At 43.1% G+C, this 17,828-nt stretch overlaps 9 non-coding genes across 9 annotated transcripts; all 9 read right to left on the minus strand.

Moving 5' to 3' along the window:
* Window positions 1-1,130: 1,130 nt before the first annotated feature.
* On the minus strand, window positions 1,131-1,204 carry trnat-ugu (transfer RNA threonine (anticodon UGU)). The gene has a single exon. It is a non-coding gene; the product is annotated as a tRNA-Thr (tRNA).
* Window positions 1,205-1,657: 453 nt separating this feature from the next.
* Window positions 1,658-1,730, minus strand: trnak-uuu (transfer RNA lysine (anticodon UUU)). The gene has a single exon. It is a non-coding gene; the product is annotated as a tRNA-Lys (tRNA).
* A 1,051-nt stretch (window positions 1,731-2,781) lies between these two features.
* On the minus strand, window positions 2,782-2,855 carry trnat-ugu (transfer RNA threonine (anticodon UGU)). Its single transcript has one exon. It is a non-coding gene; the product is annotated as a tRNA-Thr (tRNA).
* Window positions 2,856-4,443: 1,588 nt separating this feature from the next.
* trnat-ugu (transfer RNA threonine (anticodon UGU)) lies at window positions 4,444-4,517 on the minus strand. Its single transcript has one exon. It is a non-coding gene; the product is annotated as a tRNA-Thr (tRNA).
* Window positions 4,518-4,970: 453 nt separating this feature from the next.
* Window positions 4,971-5,043, minus strand: trnak-uuu (transfer RNA lysine (anticodon UUU)). Its single transcript has one exon. It is a non-coding gene; the product is annotated as a tRNA-Lys (tRNA).
* Window positions 5,044-6,094: 1,051 nt separating this feature from the next.
* trnat-ugu (transfer RNA threonine (anticodon UGU)) lies at window positions 6,095-6,168 on the minus strand. Its single transcript has one exon. It is a non-coding gene; the product is annotated as a tRNA-Thr (tRNA).
* A 1,599-nt stretch (window positions 6,169-7,767) lies between these two features.
* Window positions 7,768-7,841, minus strand: trnat-ugu (transfer RNA threonine (anticodon UGU)). Its single transcript has one exon. It is a non-coding gene; the product is annotated as a tRNA-Thr (tRNA).
* A 2,121-nt stretch (window positions 7,842-9,962) lies between these two features.
* trnak-uuu (transfer RNA lysine (anticodon UUU)) lies at window positions 9,963-10,035 on the minus strand. Its single transcript has one exon. It is a non-coding gene; the product is annotated as a tRNA-Lys (tRNA).
* Window positions 10,036-11,636: 1,601 nt separating this feature from the next.
* trnak-uuu (transfer RNA lysine (anticodon UUU)) lies at window positions 11,637-11,709 on the minus strand. The gene has a single exon. It is a non-coding gene; the product is annotated as a tRNA-Lys (tRNA).
* Window positions 11,710-17,828: the final 6,119 nt, after the last annotated feature.

The raw sequence follows: 17,828 nt of genomic DNA on the forward strand, positions 1-17,828 counted from the left end.
CTGACAGGGACCTGAACCCTGGACCATCAAATTAAAAGCCTGATGCTCTATCAACTGAGCTACCAGGGCCCAATGTACAAATGTGCTCATAGCTCACTTCAAAGTCTCATATTGTATCTTTTGAATTTCCTTCACTGGTCATTCAGCCTCTCCAGCTCATTTCCCTCGCAAGCAGACTGGCAGCCTCCCTTTGGTTTCCTTTCTCAAATTCTTCAACTTGGACTCGCATTTTACCAATGACTTGAGATGTGGCAACTGTTGATGCCCACGGACATGCACTGGGACTTCAAGACATTGAAGATTACGGTTAGTTCGCTGAGATATGAGTGGGAAGCGACAGAGCTACAGATTGTATTTTAAGAGGGGGAATAAAGGGTGTCATCTGTTGTTTGTTGTGGCAGAGTGTGAACGCAAGTAAGCTCATCTAGAAAACTAACAAATTATGCAAATCGCAAATTTCAGGGTGTCAATAGATCTGTCAACACCACATCTTCATGGAAAATGCCCAACAATTTATCCCGCCCGAATCATTCTTGCTAACATGCAGCAACATATATCGTCCAATAAAAAAGCAAATTACGGCGGATGTGAAATCTGAATTAAAACAGGAAATGATGGAAATTCTCAGTGGGTCTGGCAGCATCTGTGAAGAGAGAACCGAGCTAACGTTTCGAAGTTGGGTCACTCTTCATCAGAGTAAATCATTTAATCATTCAATCTTTGCTCACAGACATCGCTGACAAACATTCAAAATGTTCCTACTGGATTTCCTGAGGTCAATCCTGTCGTGCATTCAAAGGAAAATACTGCACATATTGTGAATCTGCATGAGAAACTAAAAATGCTTGGGTGAAAGCTCATAAAATTTGAGGATGTCTGTGGAGCCAAACACAAAGTTAATGTTTCAAATCCGTGTGATCCTTATTCAGAGCTGAAGCGAGGTTACATGCAATGGAGTAGATGAGGAAAATGGAAGTTGCGTGAAAAATGGGAGATATGGAAGTTTGACATAAAACAGGGGAAAGCAATCTTGAAGGTCAGTACCACAGAAATGTTGTCAACATTTTCTGTGTTTACCATTGAATGAGGAGGATTCTTCACAGGCTACATGCTTTGACCTGAATGTATAAAGGTACTGCTGAGATTTGAATTCAGGATCTCCTGTTTACAAGACAGGCACTTTAACCATCTAAGCCACAGCACCAATCTGCAAGACAGGCTTGCAAGTGTGGAACAGATTTCAATTGCTTCGATTAAACATCAGTATTGTTGATTTCTCCTGCTGACTTTGAGAGTGCAAATTAAAATATTCATCGGCACTGGGCTTTTGAAACTGTAAAAATTGCAGTTATTCTGAAAGTTATTAATTTAAAAGCAGTTCTGCAAGAAAGAAGTATACAAACAGGAAATATTTTGCGAATTGGTAAGTGATTAAACATGGCCAGAAAACTATAGTGATATCATGCAGGACAAGTCCAGGAGAGAGTTTAAACATCAACTGAAAATCTAGCAAAAATTCTTGAAAATTCTGGACGGCTGTTGCAATTTGGCAAACACGACGTTGTCACGGTTCTTCCACTTTCCATCAAGCATCCTGCATTCTTTATTTTTATTTCCGACCGTTCATTGGGAAGCAAACGCCTTGAGCCAAAATCGAAGCCCTGACAGGGACTTGAACCCTGGACCCTCAGATTAAAAGTCTGATGCTCTACCGACTGAGCTACCAGGGCCCATTCTGAAAATGTTCTCATAGCTCACTTCAAAGTCTCATATTGTATCTTTTGAATTTCCTTCACTGGTCATTCAGCCTCTCCAGCTCATTTCCCTCGCAAGCAGACCGGCAGCCTCCCTTCGGCTTTCTTTCTCAAATTCTTCAACTTGGACTCGCATGTTACAAGTGACTTGTGATGTGACAACTGTTGTTACCCAGGGACATGCACTGGGACTTCAAGACATTGAAGATTATGTTTAGTTCGCTGAGATGTGAGTGGGAAGCTGCAGAGATACAGGTTGTATTTTGAGAGAGGTAATAAAGCGTGTCATCTGTTGTTTGTTGTGGCAGAGTGTGAACGCAAGTAAGCTCATCTAGTAAAGTAGCAAATTATGCAAATCGCAAATTTTCAGGGTGTAAATAGATCTGCAAATGCCACATCTTCATGGAAAACGCCCCATCCTTTATCCCGCCCAAATCGTTCTTGCTGACATGCAGCAACATATATCGTCCAATAAAAAGGCAAATTACTGCAGATGTGAAATCTGAAAAATTAAACAGGAAATGATGGAAAATCTCAGTGGGTCTGGCAGCATCTGTGAAGAGAGAACCGAGCGAACGTTTCGAGGCTGCGTCACTCTTCATCAGAGTAAATCATTTAACCATTCAATCTTTGCTGACAGACATTCAACATGTTCCTACTGGATTTCCTGAGGTCAATCCTGTCGTGCATTCAAAGGAAAATACTGCACATGTTGTGAATGTGCATGAGAAACTAAAAATGATTGGATTAAAGCACATAACATTTGAGGATGTCTGTGGAGCCAAACACAAAGTTAATGTTTCAAATCTGTGTGATCCTTATTCAGAGCTGAAGCGAGGTTACATGCAATGGAGTAGATGAGGATAATGGAAGTTGCGTGAAAAATGGGAGATATGGAAATTTGACGTAAAACAGGGGAAAGCAACCTTGAAGGTCAGTACCACAGAAATGTTGTCAACATTTTCTGTGTTCACCATTAAATGAGAAGCATTCTTCACAGGTTACATGCTTTGACCTGTATGTACAAAGGTACTGCTGAGATTTGAACTCAAGATCTCCTGTTTACAAGACAGGCGCTTTAACCATCTAAGCCACAGCACCAATCTGCCAGACAGTTTTGCAAGTGTAGAACAGATTTCAATTGTTTTGATTAAACATCAGTATTGTTGATTTCTCCTGCTGACTTTGAGAGTGCAAATTAAAATATTCATCGTCACTGGGCTTTTGAAACTGTAAAGATTGCAGTTATTTCTGAAAGTTATTAATTTAAAAGCAGTTCTGCAGGAAAGGAGCATACAAACAGGAAATATTTTGCGAATTGGTAAGTGATTAAACATGGCCAGAAAACGATAGTGGTAAAATGCAGGACAAGACCAGGAGAGAGTTTAAACATCAACTGAAAATCTAGCAAAAATTCTTGAAAATTCTGGACGGCTGTTGCAATTTGGCAAACACGACGTTGTCACGGTTCTTCCACTTTCCATAAAGCATCCTGCATTCTTTATTTTTATTTCCGACCGATCATTGGGAAGCAAACGCCTTGAGCCAAAATCAAAACCCTGACAGGGACCTGAACCCTGGACCATCAAATTAAAAGCCTGATGCTCTATCAACTGAGCTACCAGGGCCCAATGTACAAATGTGCTCATAGCTCACTTCAAAGTCTCATATTGTATCTTTTGAATTTCCTTCACTGGTCATTCAGCCTCTCCAGCTCATTTCCCTCGCAAGCAGACTGGCAGCCTCCCTTTGGTTTCCTTTCTCAAATTCTTCAACTTGGACTCGCATTTTACCAATGACTTGAGATGTGGCAACTGTTGATGCCCACGGACATGCACTGGGACTTCAAGACATTGAAGATTACGGTTAGTTCGCTGAGATATGAGTGGGAAGCGACAGAGCTACAGATTGTATTTTAAGAGGGGGAATAAAGGGTGTCATCTGTTGTTTGTTGTGGCAGAGTGTGAACGCAAGTAAGCTCATCTAGAAAACTAACAAATTATGCAAATCGCAAATTTCAGGGTGTCAATAGATCTGTCAACACCACATCTTCATGGAAAATGCCCAACAATTTATCCCGCCCGAATCATTCTTGCTAACATGCAGCAACATATATCGTCCAATAAAAAAGCAAATTACGGCGGATGTGAAATCTGAATTAAAACAGGAAATGATGGAAATTCTCAGTGGGTCTGGCAGCATCTGTGAAGAGAGAACCGAGCTAACGTTTCGAAGTTGGGTCACTCTTCATCAGAGTAAATCATTTAATCATTCAATCTTTGCTCACAGACATCGCTGACAAACATTCAAAATGTTCCTACTGGATTTCCTGAGGTCAATCCTGTCGTGCATTCAAAGGAAAATACTGCACATATTGTGAATCTGCATGAGAAACTAAAAATGCTTGGGTGAAAGCTCATAAAATTTGAGGATGTCTGTGGAGCCAAACACAAAGTTAATGTTTCAAATCCGTGTGATCCTTATTCAGAGCTGAAGCGAGGTTACATGCAATGGAGTAGATGAGGAAAATGGAAGTTGCGTGAAAAATGGGAGATATGGAAGTTTGACATAAAACAGGGGAAAGCAATCTTGAAGGTAAGTACCACAGAAATGTTGTCAACATTTTCTGTGTTTACCATTGAATGAGAAGGATTCTTCACAGGCTACATGCTTTGACCTGAATGTATAAAGGTACTGCTGAGATTTGAATTCAGGATCTCCTGTTTACAAGACAGGCACTTTAACCATCTAAGCCACAGCACCAATCTGCAAGACAGGCTTGCAAGTGTGGAACAGATTTCAATTGCTTCGATTAAACATCAGTATTGTTGATTTCTCCTGCTGACTTTGAGAGTGCAAATTAAAATATTCATCGGCACTGGGCTTTTGAAACTGTAAAAATTGCAGTTATTCTGAAAGTTATTAATTTAAAAGCAGTTCTGCAAGAAAGAAGTATACAAACAGGAAATATTTTGCGAATTGGTAAGTGATTAAACATGGCCAGAAAACTATAGTGATATCATGCAGGACAAGTCCAGGAGAGAGTTTAAACATCAACTGAAAATCTAGCAAAAATTCTTGAAAATTCTGGACGGCTGTTGCAATTTGGCAAACACGACGTTGTCACGGTTCTTCCACTTTCCATCAAGCATCCTGCATTCTTTATTTTTATTTCCGACCGTTCATTGGGAAGCAAACGCCTTGAGCCAAAATCGAAGCCCTGACAGGGACTTGAACCCTGGACCCTCAGATTAAAAGTCTGATGCTCTACCGACTGAGCTACCAGGGCCCAATCTGAAAATGTTCTCATAGCTCACTTCAAAGTCTCATATTGTATCTTTTGAATTTCCTTCACTGGTCATTCAGCCTCTCCAGCTCATTTCCCTCGCAAGCAGACCGGCAGCCTCCCTTCGGCTTTCTTTCTCAAATTCTTCAACTTGGACTCGCATGTTACAAGTGACTTGTGATGTGACAACTGTTGTTACCCAGGGACATGCACTGGGACTTCAAGACATTGAAGATTATGTTTAGTTCGCTGAGATGTGAGTGGGAAGCTGCAGAGATACAGGTTGTATTTTGAGAGAGGTAATAAAGCGTGTCATCTGTTGTTTGTTGTGGCAGAGTGTGAACGCAAGTAAGCTCATCTAGTAAAGTAGCAAATTATGCAAATCGCAAATTTTCAGGGTGTAAATAGATCTGCAAATGCCACATCTTCATGGAAAACGCCCCATCCTTTATCCCGCCCAAATCGTTCTTGCTGACATGCAGCAACATATATCGTCCAATAAAAAGGCAAATTACTGCAGATGTGAAATCTGAAAAATTAAACAGGAAATGATGGAAAATCTCAGTGGGTCTGGCAGCATCTGTGAAGAGAGAACCGAGCGAACGTTTCGAGGCTGCGTCACTCTTCATCAGAGTAAATCATTTAACCATTCAATCTTTGCTGACAGACATTCAACATGTTCCTACTGGATTTCCTGAGGTCAATCCTGTCGTGCATTCAAAGGAAAATACTGCACATGTTGTGAATGTGCATGAGAAACTAAAAATGATTGGATTAAAGCACATAACATTTGAGGATGTCTGTGGAGCCAAACACAAAGTTAATGTTTCAAATCCGTGTGATCCTTATTCAGAGCTGAAGCGAGGTTACATGCAATGGAGTAGATGAGGATAATGGAAGTTGCGTGAAAAATGGGAGATATGGAAATTTGACGTAAAACAGGGGAAAGCAACCTTGAAGGTCAGTACCACAGAAATGTTGTCAACATTTTCTGTGTTCACCATTAAATGAGAAACATTCTTCACAGGTTACATGCTTTGACCTGTATGTACAAAGGTACTGGTGAGATTTGAACTCAGGATCTCCTGTTTACAAGACAGGCGCTTTAACCATCTAAGCCACAGCACCAATCTGCCAGACAGTTTTGCAAGTGTAGAACAGATTTCAATTGTTTTGATTAAACATCAGTATTGTTGATTTCTCCTGCTGACTTTGAGAGTGCAAATTAAAATATTCATCGTCACTGGGCTTTTGAAACTGTAAAGATTGCAGTTATTTCTGAAAGTTATTAATTTAAAAGCAGTTCTGCAGGAAAGGAGCATACAAACAGGAAATATTTTGCGAATTGGTAAGTGATTAAACATGGCCAGAAAACGATAGTGGTAAAATGCAGGACAAGACCAGGAGAGAGTTTAAACATCAACTGAAAATCTAGCAAAAATTCTTGAAAATTCTGGACGGCTGTTGCAATTTGGCAAACACGACGTTGTCACGGTTCTTCCACTTTCCATAAAGCATCCTGCATTCTTTATTTTTATTTCCGAACGTTCATTGGGAAGCAAACGCCTTGAGCCACAATCAAAACCCTGACAGGGACCTGAACCCTGGACCATCAAATTAAAAGCCTGATGCTCTATCAACTGAGCTACCAGGGCCCAATGTGCAAATGTGCTCATAGCTCACTTCAAAGTCTCATATTGTATCTTTTGAATTTCCTTCACTGGTCATTCAGCCTCTCCAGCTCATTTCCCTCGCAAGCAGACTGGCAGCATCCCTTTGGTTTCCTTTCTCAAATTCTTCAACTTGGACTCGCATTTTACCAATGACTTGAGATGTGGCAACTGTTGATGCCCACGGACATGCACTGGGACTTCAAGACATTGAAGATTACGGTTAGTTCGCTGAGATATGAGTGGGAAGCGACAGAGCTACAGATTGTATTTTAAGAGGGGGAATAAAGGGTGTCATCTGTTGTTTGTTGTGGCAGAGTGTGAACGCAAGTAAGCTCATCTAGAAAACTAACAAATTATGCAAATCGCAAATTTCAGGGTGTCAATAGATCTGTAAACACCACATCTTCATGGAAAATGCCCAACAATTTATCCCGCCCGAATCGTTCTTGCTAACATGCAGCAACATATATAGTCCAATAAAAAAGCAAATTACTGCGGATGTGAAATCTGAATTAAAACAGGAAATGATGGAAAATCTCAGTGGGTCTGGCAGCATCTGTGAAGAGAGAACCGAGCTAACGTTTCGAAGTTGGGTCACTCTTCATCAGAGTAAATCATTTAATCATTCAATCTTTGCTCACAGACATCGCTGACAAACATTCAAAATGTTCCTACTGGATTTCCTGAGGTCAATCCTGTTGTGCATTCAAAGGAAAATACTGCACATATTGTGAATGTGCATGAGAAACTAAAAATGATTGGATTAAAGCTCATAAAATTTGAGGATGTCTGTGGAGCCAAACACAAAGTTAATGTTTCAAATCCGTGTGATCCTTATTCAGAGCTGAAGCGAGGTTACATGCAATGGAGTAGATGAGGAAAATGGAAGTTGCGTGAAAAATGGGCGATAGGGAAGTTTGAATCAAGTGTGACATAAAACAAGGGAAAGCAACCTTGAAGGTCAGTACCACAGAAATGTTGTCAACATTTTCTGTGTTCACCATTAAATGAGGAGAATTCTTCACAGGCTAAATGCTTTGACCTGAATGTATGAAGGTACTCTTGAGATTCGAACTCAGGATCTCCTGTTTACAAGACAGGCACTTTAACCATCTAAGCCACAGCACCAATCTGCAAGACAGCTTTGAAAGTGTAGAACAGATTTCAATTGTTTTGATTAAACATCAGTATTGTTGATTTCTCCTGCTGATTTTGAGATTGCAAATTAACATATTCATCGGCACTGGGCTTTGGAAACTGTAAAGATAGCAGTTATTTCTGAAAGTTATTAATTTGAAAGCAGTTCTGCAGGAAAGAAGTATACAAACAGGAAATATTTTGCGAATTGGGAAGTGATTAAACATGGCCAGAAAACTACAGTGGTATAATGCTGGATAAGACCAGGAGAGAGTTTTTACATTCACTGAAAATCTAGCAAAAATTCTTCAAAATTCTGGATGGCTGTTGCAATTTGGCCAACACGACGTTGTCACGGTTCTTCCACTTTCCATCAAACATCCTGCATTCTTTATTTTTATTTCCAACCGTTCATTGGGAAGCAAACGCCTTAAACCAAAATCAATGCCCTGCCAGGGACTTGAACCCTGAAGCTTCAGATTAAAAGCCTGATGCTCAACCGTCTGAGCTATCAGGGCCCATTTCAACAGTTCTCTCATAGCTCACGTCAAAGTCTCATATTGTATCTTTTGAATTTCCTTCACTGGCAATTCAGCCTCTCCAGCTCATTTCACTCGCAAGCAGACCGGCAGCCTCCCTTCGGCTTTCTTTCTCAAATTCTTCAACTTGGACTCGCATTTTACCAATGACCTGTGATGTGACAACTGTTGTTACCCAGGGACATGCACTGGGACTTCAAGACATTGAAGATTATGTTTAGTTCGCTGAGATATCAGTGGGAAGCTGCAGAGATACAGATTGTATTATGAGAGAGGGAATAAAGCATGTCATCTGTTGTTTGTTGTGGCAGAGTGTGAACGCAAGTAAGCTCATCTCGTAAAGTAGCAAATTCTGCAAATCGCTAAGTTTCAGGGTGTAAATAGATCTGTCAATGCCACATCTTCATGGGAAACGCCCCATCCTTTATCCCGCCCAAATCGTTCTTGCTGACATGCAGCAACATATACCGTCCAATAAAAAGGCAAATTACTGCAGATGTGAAATCTTAAAAAAAACTGGAAATTATGGAAAATCTCAGTGGGTCTGGCAGCATCTGTGAAGAGAGAACCGAGCTAAAGTTTCGAGGCAGGGTCATTCTTCATCAGAGTAAATCATTCAATCGTTCAATCTTTGCTCACAGACATCGCTGACAAACATTCAAAATGTTCCTACTGGATTTCCTGAGGTCAATCCTGTTGTGCATTCCAAGGACAATACTGCACATGTTGTGAATGTGCATGAGAAACTAAAAATGATTGGATTCAAGCTCATAAAATTTGAGGATGTCTGTGGAGCCAAACACAAAGTTAATGTTTCAAATCCGTCTGATCCTTATTCAGAGCTGAAGCGAGGTTACATGCAATGGAGTAGATGAGGAAATTGGAAGTTGCGTGAAAAATGGGCGATAGGGAAGTTTGAATCAAGTTTGACATAAAACAAGGGAAAGCAATCTTGAAGGTCAGTACCACAGAAATGTTGTCAACATTTTCTGTGTTCACCATTAAATGAGGAGAATTCTTCACAGGCTACATGCTTTGACCTGAATGTATAAAGGTACTGCTGAGATTTAACTCAGGATCTACTGTTTACAAGACAGGCACTTTAACCATCTAAGCCACAGCACCAATCTGCAAGACAGGTTTGCAAGTGTGGAACAGATTTCAATTGCTTCGATTAAACATCAGTATTGTTGATTTCTCCTGCTGACTTTGAGAGTGCAAATTAAAATATTCATCGGCACTGGGTTTTGAAACTGTAAAGTTTGCAGTTATTTCTGAAAGTTATTAATTTAAAAGCACTTCTGCAAGAAAGAAGTATACAAACAGGAAATATTTTGCGAATTGGTAAGTGATTAAACATGGCCAGAAAACTATAGTGATATCATGCAGGACAAGTCCAGGAGAGAGTTTAAACATCAACTGAAAATCTAGCAACAATTCTTGAAAATTCTGGACGGCTGTTGCAATTTGGCAAACACGACGTTGTCACGGTTCTTCCACTTTCCTTGAAGCATCCTGCATTCTTTATCTTTCATTTCCTACCGTTCATTGGGAAGCCTTGAGCCAAAATCGAAACCTTGACAGTGACTTGAACCCTGGACCCTCAGATTAAAAGTCTGATGCTCTACCGACTGAGCTACCAAGGCCCATTCCAAAAACTTTCTCACAGCTCACTTCAAAGTCTCATATTGTATCTTTTGAATTTCCTTCACTGGTCATTCAGCCTCTCCAGCTCATTTCCCTCGCAAGCAGACCGGCAGCCTCCCTTCGGCTTTCTTTCTCAAATTCTTCAACTTGGACTCGCATTTTACCAGTGACCTGTGATGTGACAACTGTTGTTACCCAGGGACAAGCACTGGGACTTCAAGACATTGATGATTACGTTTAGTTCACTGAGATATCAGTGGGAAGCTGCAGAGATACGGATTGTATTTTTAGAGAGGTAATAAAGCATGTCATCTGTTGTTTGTTGTGGCAGAGAGTGAACGCAAGTAAGCTCATCTAGTAAAGTAGCAAATTATGCAAATCGCAAAGTTTCAGGGTGCAAATAGATCTGTCAACGCCACATCTTCAGAGAAAACAACCCATCCTTTATGCCGCCCAAATCGTTCTTGCTGACATGCAGCAACATATATCGTCCAATAAAAAGGCAAATTACTGCAGTTATGAAATTTGAAAAAAAACAGGAAATTATGGAAAATCTCAGGGGGTCTGGCAGCATCTGTGAAGAGAGAACCGAGCTAACGTTTCGAGGCTGCGTCACTCTTCATCAGAGTAAATCATTTAATCATTCAATCTTTGCTCACAGACATCGCTGACAGACATTCAAAATGTTCCTTCTGGATTTCCTGAGGTCAATCCTGTCGTGCATTCAAAGGAAAATACTGCACCTGTTGTGAATGTGCATGAGAAACTAAAAATGATTAGATTAAAGCTCATAAAATTTGAGGATGTCTGTGGAGCCAGACACAAAGTTAATGTTTCAAATCCGTGTGATCCTTATTCAGAGCTGAAGCGAGGTTACATGCAATGGAGTAGATGAGGAAAATGGAAGTTGCGTGAAAAGTGGGAGATATGGGAGTTTGAATCAAGTTTGACATAAATCAAGGAAAAGCAATCTTGAAGGTCAGCACCACAGAAATGTTGTCAACATTTTCTGTGTTCACCATTAAATGACAAGCCTTTTTCACAGGCTACACACTTTGACCTGAAAGTGTAAATGTATTGTTGAGATTTGATCTCAGGATCACCTGTTTACAAGACAGGCGCTTTAACCATCTAAACCACAGCACCAACCTGCATTGCATGTTTGCAAGTGTAGAACAGATTTCAATTGTTTTGATTAAACATCAGTATTGTTGATTTCTCCTGCTGATTTTGAGAGTGCAAACTAAAATATTCATCGGCACTGGGCTTTTGAAACTGTAAAAATTGCAGTTATTTCTGAAAGTTATTAATTTAAAAGCAGTTCTGCAGGAAAGAAGTATACAAACAGGAAATATTTTGTGAATTGGGAAGTGATTAAACATGGCCAGAAAACTACAGTGGTATAATGCTGGATAAGACCAGGAGAGAGTTTTTACATTCACTGAAAATCTAGCAAAAATTCTTCAAAATTCTGGACGGCTGTTGCAATTTGGCCAACACGACGTTGTCACGGTTCTTCCACTTTCCATAAAACATCCTGCATTCTATATTTTTATTTCCAACCGTTCATTGGGAAGCAAACGCCTTGAACCAAAATCAACACCCTGACAGGGACTTGAATCCAGAACCCTCAGATTAAAAGTCTGATGCTCTACCGACTGAGCTATCAGGGCCCATTTCAACAGTTCTCTCATAGCTCACGTCAAAGTCTCATATTGTATCTTTTGAATTTCCTTCACTGGCAATTCAGCCTCTCCAGCTCATTTCCCTCGCAAATGTTGAATCCCAAATTTCTTTATCCGTCAGTCTGGCCTCAATAAAAGTCGAGATGGATTTGCAGGTATAACATTAGTTATTTTATTCAGCTTGCAAGCTACCTAGTCCACAGTGATACAGATAACATGTTGCTCTCTGCAGCCCCGGGAACTAAGTGAATGTCCCAGACAAAGAGATCAGTACTGATACATTCAAATGGCATCAAGTTTCACATACTCGACACCCATAGGTCATCCTATGTCCCTCCTGACTTGTTTGATCTATTCTGATTGGCTCACTTCCAATCCCTTTCTCCGGCCCCTATCAATTCAACATCACTCTCATAGACACACCTCTTCCTGCTTTTTTCCATGCGGTCTAAAATCCTTTGTCTCTACTTGCCAGAATCAAAGTGGCTTATTTCTACATTACATTAGCTAATATCTCTAAAGTAACTATTTTATATCACATTCGTCATTCCCTCCTTTTATCATTCCATGATAACCGAACTATCCAATCCATAGCTACGGTTCCTCATCTAAAAAGACCTGTCGCTGCATTTCCAATTCCTGTCTTAGCCCCCCTTCATCTGCTTCACCCTCATGGATTTTAACAGTTAAATTTTTTGGGGCGGTGATCTGATCCAGTGCACCCCGCATTCTACCCATCACACATTTAAGGATGGCCAGGCCCACAAAGATGCAGCCGATAGCTACCACTCGATACATGGCCATATTTATCAACCAGTCCTTCCAACCTCCAAATCCCCAGTTACCCCAAGAGCCAGGATCCTGCATCCCGTCCAAGTGATCCCGTATGCGATCCATAAATTTAGTGATGTTAGCGGTCAAGTCTTGAACTCCCACGATACACTTGCCCTGCACTATGGCGCATACCCCACCCTCACGGGCCAGAAGATAGTCAAGAGCATACCGGTTCTGCATTGCAAACAACCGTAGCTGAGACAACTCCTTGGTTATTGCCCCGAGGGCTCCCAAGGTTTCATTTCCCAAGATGGTAAGGCCGCAAATAAAATAATTCCGATCACTGACAGCCAAGGAACCCCCCACACCTCCCAGTGTCAATACGCCCAGAATGCCCCACCCGGCTGAGTGGCCCCGGTTGGGTGCAAGATCCTGAGGTTTTTTCCAGTTCTCGCAAAATTCAGCAGAGACTGCCCGGCGTGCTAACTGATTATGCAGGTTCCACGCCGAAGGGCAGCGGACTGTGGTAGGGACTAGAGTCCCTATAGCAATTCGGCGGGGAAATGGAGGTGACAAAACATTGGTCGCTGTACCATTAAATAAAAAGTAGTATCCTTGCTCCGTGTGCAGGCTAGCATCACAATCAGCATATCGGTTGCGTAAGGACCCTCCAGTAGCCCAGTTTATCCAACTTTGAAACGCCCATTCGGGCCGCCTAGCAATGCGGAAAGCCCTAGTCCCAACAGTGATATGAGAGACATTCGCCCAGCCACAAAGGAGCTGGAGGCCGGCGTTCAATGGAACGCAAGTGGTGTTGTAACAAACGCATTGGCCAGACGCCTGGGTGATATGGCACCTCCTGTCCGTACAGGTGGGAAACAGACATGTTATATTTGTGTCCACCTCTACCAGCAAACAGCCGTATCCTTCACTGCTGAAGCAATTCTCGTACGACCGGGAATCCCTATTGGGAGTGAAGTGGCTAGGTATGTACGCCCTCCACCGTCGCAGCCTATCGTACTGTGAATGGGAATTATCCCGAGGAAGGGGAAGGCAAATAGCCGGTGGTGCTGAATCCGGATCGTAAGGAAGAGTGACTTGCTCGGGCAGTGGTTTGGAATGCTGACAATGGACCACCGTTTGGGTAGTGCCCCAAAGCGGTGAAACAGAAAATAACCTAGACACCGCTGCGGGGTTTGGGTAGCAGACAACCCGTCCCTGGCCATACAAGTGGTGGTAAATCTGGTAGAAGAGATTCATACTACCCGGGTTTTCCTCAGTTTGGCCTTTAATTAACTTAAGTGTATCTCCCGGTAACCTACGTTCTAGCTGTACTTCCCTTCTCATACGCCCCATCCTCTCTCTAGTCCCTTTCACTTTCTCATAGCCTCTTCCTACGCTCTCCTGACGGCCTGATTTTACCTTTATTGCACCACTCTTAACACATCCAAAATCGAATTTACATGTATTCCAAAAACAAGGCAATGTCCACATAATGTTCCCTTCTCATCGCCGGGACCGGTGCAACTGCTTCATGACTCCTGCATTCTCCTTAACTTTGATGACCTTCCATGAGTCGATACCATGTCCTCGTATATGGGGGCAGCGAAGAACATCACCTTTGCAGAGGTGATGTAACCTTGTAGATTGGTTGGGGCTACACAGATACATAATATTCCCCTTTTCCATGTCCATCGCCAATAACACGCCAAGCGAAGTGAGGCCAAATATCAGACAGACGATGCGTAGCCACTCCATCATGCTCCACACCTGTAAAATAGCACTGGAGAAGGGAGGCAGTTTAGTATCTGACCTTTTACAGTAGTGGAGATGGACTCAATTTACAGTGAATTAGGTGGACCCAAGCACTTCGCCCCTCCACTTTAACTGCTGTGGGGGTGGTAAGGAGAACTTGGAAGGGCCTGTCCCATCGCGGCTCCGACCCCTTCCTAGTCCAATTTTTGACCATGACATAACTACCGGGCTGGACTGAAAGTGAGCTAGGTACTGGGGGCGATGGCTGGTGAGCCGCGCGGACCTGGCCATGGAGTTCCTTGAGCACTTGCGTGAGGGCTAGAACATAGGTGGTCATCTCTTCAGTCATCTGATGAAACTGAACCAGTCTGGGAACCTGCAGGCTCCAGGGAGTTCTAAGAGGCCTGCCATAAAGAATCTCGGCGGGAGAGAGCCGGGCCGGTCCCGCAGGTGTAACCCGCAGCTGGAAGAGGGCAACAGGGAGCAACTTAAGCCATGTCAGTCCCGTGTCTGCTCTTAATTTAGCCAATTTAGTTTTGAGGCTCTGATTGTGTCTCTCAACCAACCCGGCCGCCTGCGGTCTATAAGCACAGTGTAACTGCTGGCGTATGCCCAACTGTGAGCAAAACTCCTTGTTAATTTGTCCAATAAAATGAGGCCCATTATCAGAACTTAACTGAGCTGGTATACCGTACCGGGGAATGATTTCCCTCATCAAGACTTTAACCACAGTAGCAGCTTTATTATCGATAGTCGGATACGCCTCGACCCATCTGCTGAACACATCCACAATGACCAAAACATATTTATGACATTGACACCTTTCCAACTCAATGTAATCCATTTGGAGCGTCTCAAAGGGACCACTGGGCAACAGGGTTTGCCCCTTCCCACAAGAGATACCTTTTCCGGTGTTATATTGCTGACAAATCAAACACCTATTACTGATACTTTGGGCCAACCCCTGCATTTTAGGGTGCCACCAAGTGTCCAGCAACAAATCACTAGTCCCTCGAGCCCCACAATGAGTTGCAAAGTGTACACATTCAATGACCCATAAAGCCAGCACATCAGACATACAAGTCTGATGTGCAGGCGTGGTCCATAAAGAGGAAACAGAATCATATGTACAACCTAACCGTTTCCACATTTGTTTATCACTCTCAGGAGCGTCCTCCTGTAATCTTATGACGTCTTGGATGGTTGGCATTGACTTGTCAGAAGCAGACATATTTATAGTAGATCGTTTAGTCTGACTTAACATCTTAGGCACCATCACTTGCTGAATTTGCGCGGCTGTTCGCGCTGCACAATCTGCTCGTTCATTACCAACGTCAACTGGGGTTGTACCATTCGTGTGGGCAGCGCATTTAATAACGGAAATCTGCGCGGGCATAAGGAGGGCCTGCAGTAGGTCATTAACTAAACCCCGGTTGGATATTTCTGTGCCTGCCGAGGTAAGGAATCCCCTATTCTTCCAGAGTTGTCTGAAGTCATGAACTACCCCGAAAGCATATCGGGAGTCAGTGTAGATATTTACCCGGCGATCTCCCCCCAGTATACATGCACGGGTGAGGGCAAAAGGTTCGGCTTGTTGTGCTGAGTAAGGGGTCTGGAAAGCTGCCGCTTCTAGAATCAGACCATCCTGATCTATGATTGCATAACCCGACAGTCTCCGGCCAGTGGGGCTTACTAATGCACTGCCATCAACATACATAATCATGTCAGGTTGTTCTAACGGAATATCACTCAGATCGTCCCTTATTGTTGTAGTTTCCTGAATCAAGGCTAAACAGTCGTGACCAGGCACGTCCTCATTGACAGGGGGACCACTGAGAAAACAGGCTGGATTGATAGTGGTACAGTATTTAAATGTCAGACGTGGATTGTTCAAAAGGTATATCTCATACCTATTCTGACGAGCTGCGGTAAGATGCTGAGTCTGCAGTTGCCCCAATAGTGCGATTACCGAGTGGGAGCTATACACCGTAATATCCTGTTGGAGAGTGATGTTGGCAGCAGCCTGAAAACTATTGTATATCGCTGCCAAGATCTGGGTGCAAACAGGGTGGCCCAACGCCACTGGGTCGAGTTTGGAAGAGTAATATGCTACGGGCCGGTGCTTGTCCCCATGTTGCTGGGTGAGTACCGCTGTTGAACATCCTTCCAGAACAGTACAGTATATCTGGAATGGTCGGTCGTATAGGGGCCTACCGAGGGCCGGTGCTTGTAGCAAGGCCTGCTTCAGGCAACGGAAGGCCTCGAGTGCCTCGGTGGTGAGAGTAAAATTCCCCCCTTCACGAGTGTAAGGCGTCAGCAGCTTTGTATAGACAGCAATGTTTGGTATCCACTGCCGACAATAATTCATCATACCCAGCCAATGACGAACCTCCTTGGCTATTGTAGGGGCGGGGAATTGGCATATTGGTTCAATACTACTGGGTTCGAGACTTCTTTCTGTGGCTGTAAGTAAAACTCCTAAGAACTTAACTTTTCTCTGAGCCACCAAGACCTTTGCTTGTGAAACAACATAACCCAACGAGGATAGGTGGTTCAATAATTGGATCACATCATCCCTATTACTGGGCTCGTCAGGACTTGCCACCAATATGTCATCTACATACTGCACCAGAGTGGAACCATGCTCCAATGTCAAGGCCTGGAGTTGGGTCTGCAGACATCTGGAGAAGAGTGTAGGTGAATTGACGAACCCCTGTGGCAGTCGGGTCCAGGTATACTGCTGTCCATTGTAAGTGAAGGCAAACAAATATTGACTTTCAGTCGCAAGTGGGAGGGCAAAGAAGGCGTGCTGAAGGTCAATTACGGCGAAGACCCGGGCTTGAGCTGGAATTTGAGCCAGTATGTGGGCAGGGTTAGGGACGAGAGCATGTAATGGCTATGCGATGGCATTAATTGAACGTAAATCCTGTACTAATCGGTACTGGTCTGGTTTGGCTGGTTTAGGCACAGCAAGTATGGGGGTGTTACATTCTGATTGGCAAGGGACCAAAATACCCTGTTTCAACAGCTGTTGAATTAATTTATCTATTGATGGAGCAGCTTGAGATTTCAGGGGGTATTGTCGAATGGAAGGTAGCTTTACATGATCCTTAATCATCACCTTAATAGGTGTAACATTTGTCTTTCCCACTTGTGATGGGTATTCCGCCCAGACCTGTGGATTGACATATTCCAACACATCATGTCCCCTGTGATGCTGCAGTCGAGTGTTAATCGTTTCAGGGACCTCAAAATATTTTATGGTAGTGCCGTCCGGCATGACTTGAAGTGCGTAGTCTGTTGGATCTGAATGATCCACCGCCCTCCTGACCATTCGCCCCATATCCCTGGCATGGTACTGGTCACGGACCTGACGTGTAATATGAGGGCTTACCGAAGCTGACTGTGGCCATAAATGTGGTGATATTGCAACAAAATCGGCTGTACCTTCTTTTCCAGTGACTGTGGCTGTAACCTTGACTGGCCATTCGGTCTCAAGTAATGGCCGGTATTTGTCCTCCAACTCCCTGTTTCGTCCAGTTCTGTCATAGGCCAGGGTAACGTGATGCAGTGACTGT

This window comes from Scyliorhinus torazame, chromosome 4, assembly GCF_047496885.1.
Source record: "Scyliorhinus torazame isolate Kashiwa2021f chromosome 4, sScyTor2.1, whole genome shotgun sequence".
NCBI classification, from domain to species: Eukaryota; Metazoa; Chordata; class Chondrichthyes; order Carcharhiniformes; family Scyliorhinidae; genus Scyliorhinus; species Scyliorhinus torazame.